The sequence below is a fragment of the Macrotis lagotis genome, chromosome 7, assembly GCF_037893015.1.
Source record: "Macrotis lagotis isolate mMagLag1 chromosome 7, bilby.v1.9.chrom.fasta, whole genome shotgun sequence".
Lineage (NCBI taxonomy): Eukaryota > Metazoa > Chordata > Mammalia > Peramelemorphia > Peramelidae > Macrotis > Macrotis lagotis.
The window spans coordinates 93,278,414-93,282,658 of NC_133664.1; positions in this window are offsets into that span (position 1 = coordinate 93,278,414).

Genomic DNA, 4,245 nt, shown 5'->3' on the forward strand with positions numbered 1-4,245 from the left:
GACCTATATAATTTTAATAAATGCATGAAGTTTAGATTGGAATAGGGAGAAACTTAAGACAAGCAGACTCACCAGTAGATTATTGTAATAGTTTAGGTGTAAGCTGATGTGTCTGAACTACTATGGTGAGAGAGAGAGAGAGAGAAAAAAGGCTTATTTGAGAAATGTTTCAAAAATAAATCAACAGGTATCATAGCAATTGGAGGCCCTCTCACTGTCATGCAGGAGCTCCTGAAAACCTACCTAGGTTTAAAGTATCTGCATTTACTCAAAAACTTAGCTCACAAACTTCTATATAGGCATTTAATGAAATAACTAATTAGGACAGTATCAACATTTTCCCCATCAACCTGAAACATATTTTTCTACAAATCATACACCAACAGTGGAAAGAATAGACATGCCTAGGAAATAAATATGGTGAGGCAAATTCATTGGGAATGTGTTATGGCTGGAGCATGTATATGAAGGCACATCTATATAAGGAATATGAGTGGCCAGGACCCAGACACATATATGAGGAGTAATTCAAATATCTAATGTTGCTTTGCTACGATCCTTTGATAATAGCTCCTACTGGTCTTATGGTCATTGCTGAAAATCTCCATTGGGCATATGATTCTGCAGGGTTTTTAGCTACTGGTTTTGGGCTTTTGCTGGAGTACTCCACTGAGATACTTCTTCGTTGTAAGAGGAGGAGTGAGATTTGTCACCTTTCTTTTACCATAGAGCCCAGAGACTTAAACTTCAATTTTTTCCCACAAGAAATATAGGTCCCACACATACATTTCATCAGCTTTGGGGAAAAAATCTCTAGATTGCTTTTTGTCCATAAAAAGGGGGGTTTGTTAGCACCAAGAGTCTTAGCCTCCAGGTACGCAGAACCATAGAGTTTGAGGGTCATTGGTCAGCCTTTAAACTTCCATCCTTTTGCTCACTAGGAGAAACATTTCTGTTTCAAGCTTTATCTGACCTAGAATTAGAAAACCTTATTGTTCCTGTTTAATTGATGATTATAAAGTTGTTTTTCCTATTATTGATTTCAGGAGCAGTCTTCTAATAAACCACATAGGACTGTCTGGGCCTGAGGCCCTATGGAGGTCTTCAGTTTCCCCTGTGATCCTTTGGGTCTTCTCAAATGAAGATCAGATAGACAAGAACAAAAAAAGTGGGGAGGAGAGGAATCAAGGAGAGGTATCACCCTCCAATTCAGACCTTTACTCCAAATACTCTTAATGGAACATAAGATATATGTGACAGGTAATAAGTCTTTCTGGCTTTTAGTCATTCTACATCTAGCAGTGAAGAGAGGACAAAGGCATAGAAAATAATTAAAACACAATGGAATTGATGACAGATTCCAAATAAGCAGGACAGATAATGTGTTGTGAGTGTTTGGAGCAGGAAATTATTACATAGGGTTGGGACAGTCCTGAAAGGCTTCATGAAAAAAATGTGGTACTGGAGATGTTTTTGAAGAGGGGATAGGAACATGGAAAGGATTTGGAACTGGGAAGGACCTCAGAGATTATGTAGCCTGACCCAGGTGTTTTGACTTGGAGGATTCATTCCATTATACTATACTGCCTTCCTTAAAAATTCAGAGAAGAAAATGAAGGGCATTAGAGCCAGAGGAACAATCTGAACTAAGGGACTTTTATATTGATGGAATTATTGATTGCTCAAGACAAAAATTTAGGACTAAACTTTGTTTCTAAGGTAAGTGATAAATAGTAATTTAGTGGAAAAAAGACAACTATATATGATCCAAGGATATGCAGTATTCATCTGTATCACAAGAAACCTGACATGCTGGGTAGAAAACTGAACTCTAAGGTCAAAAAGACTTGGTCTCACCTATATGTACAAAAATATTTGTAGCAACTCTTTTCTGATGGCAAAGATTTGGAAATTGAAGGTATACCCATCAATTGAGGAATGGCTGAACATATTGAGGTATGTGATTAAGATGGAATTATTCTGTAAGAAATCATGAGCAGGATGCTCTCAGAAAAACCTGGAAAGAGTTGCATAAACTGATGCAAAGTGAAATGTACTATTAACAAAGTAACAGCAATATTGTAGGAGGATTAGCTGTGAATGACTTAGCAATTCTCAGCAATACAATGATCCAAGACAACTCTGAAGGACTTATGATGAAAAATGCTATTCTTCCCCCAGGGGGGTAAAATCAAACTGAACTTCAATATATTCTAAGTCAAAACTGAACCTCTCTTTCACTGAGTAGAACCTTGAATCCTGTTGACTTGTGCTTATCATGCCTGCACCTGATAAACTGTATGTCCAATAAACATTTACTGATTAACAATGATCAATATAATTGGTAGCCTATTTTGTGAAAAATTAATCATTTATGGAGGACACTGCACAAGATGATTCTGTGGATAGAATACTGGACCTGAAGTCAGGAAGACTCATCCTCCTGAGTTCAAATTTAGCCTCAGACACTTAGTAGTTGTGTGACCCTGAACAAGTCATTCAACCCTGTTTTCCTCAGTTTCCTCATCTGTGAAATGAATCAGAGAAGGAAATGGCAAACCACTTTAGTCTCTTTACCAAAGGATTGTCCCAGAGTTGGACACAAATGAAATGACTGAGCAACAACAGTCTGACAAGAAAACTCCAAATGAGGTCACAAAGAATAGACATGACTGAAACAATTAACTACCACACTAGGCAAGTCACTTAACTTTCTTATACCTCAATTTCCTCATCTGTTAAATAAGAAGTTAGACATGATAGCCTCCAATATTCCTCTAGTTTTAAATCTGTGATCCTATGACCTTAGGATATCAACGTGTACCATCAAGAAACTTAGACTCTAGTAAAGATATATGATATCTGTACTAATATGTTTGGTTTGGGGGTTTCACAGAGGCAAAAACTCATCAGTTCTTGAAATATATGGAACTTTCAAAGAGTAGACAGGGCATCATATAATTTAATTTGTAGCATATTTTCTGGGTATAATTTAGGGTAACATAGAACTATAAGGGATCTCAAAAATAATCCAGCCTAAGCCTTCTACTTTACAGAAGAAGAAATAGAGACCCAGATAGATGACATGGCTGTTCAAAGTCTCATAGTTAATAGTCCCTAGCTTCTCTGACACCTAGTTTCTACTACACTATATATAAAGACCTGAGCAAAGATATATAGGGAGGTACAGGATAGACTGGTTTAGCCACATCAGAGGATTTCTATCTCAGCATAGATAAGATGAGGGGGGGAAGCAATTTAGAGTGAGATTGTGTAAGAACTTGAAAAACAGTCAAAGGAGTTTAGATTTTTGCCCTTGACAACCAGAGGGAAACCATTAAAAGCTTTTTTTAAAATAAGGAAGTAAATAACATGATCAAAGTAACATTTTAGGAAGGATTCAGGGTAGAGGAAAATGATCCAGTTTACCAGCTGTCCCTTTACTAAGTCATGACTATTACTGGGAAGCAAACATTGTTATTTCAACATTGTAGAGTGAGAAATAAAAAAAAAGGAAAAAAAGCAAGGGGGGGGGAGTAGTTGGTGGTGGTGCGAAGTATTGCAGCCTGTCTGCTTTTGACATATTTATGGTCCAAAAGAGTTATTCTGGAATTCAGCAGTTGCCATGGTTATGTATAATCACCAGATCTTTACTGGAAATGAGAACAGCTGCCCTCATACTAATTATTGATCTACAAATCCTTCATTTCTTCCCCTGCAGATGATTTTTCTTGAAGACAGGTATATCTGAGGCAAACAGCTTCATCCTGACAAGATTCATTCCCTCAATGAAAAACACATCTGTCTGTTTGGTGGAGCTGAAGGATGGAAAATAAAAACTTCAAGGGAGAGACAACTGAAATTTGTTACCAAATATGTTGAGTTCCTGGGTCCTGAAAATAGGCTACAGAGCCCAGGCATCCCAGTCAGCTCTTCCTATGCATCATCAGGTTTAATTTCAGACTCTGGTGCATTGACGTCTTTACTTTACATCACAGTACCATGTGACTAGGTTGGGGGGATGAATGTTTGTTCTATGTCCTGATCCTACACTGTGCTTGGCTCTTAGCATTTGCCCCTGTAAGGGAAGCTAAGCAAAACATGTTTTAGGTCATTTTTAAGTTAGGCTGTTGAACTTTGAAAAAGGACAGCTGATGACAACATCCTTAAAATAAGTTGACCTAAATGATCTTGAGTAGCAGTGTGGTATAGTAAATGAATTGATAAGCTTTTATTAAGTGCCTG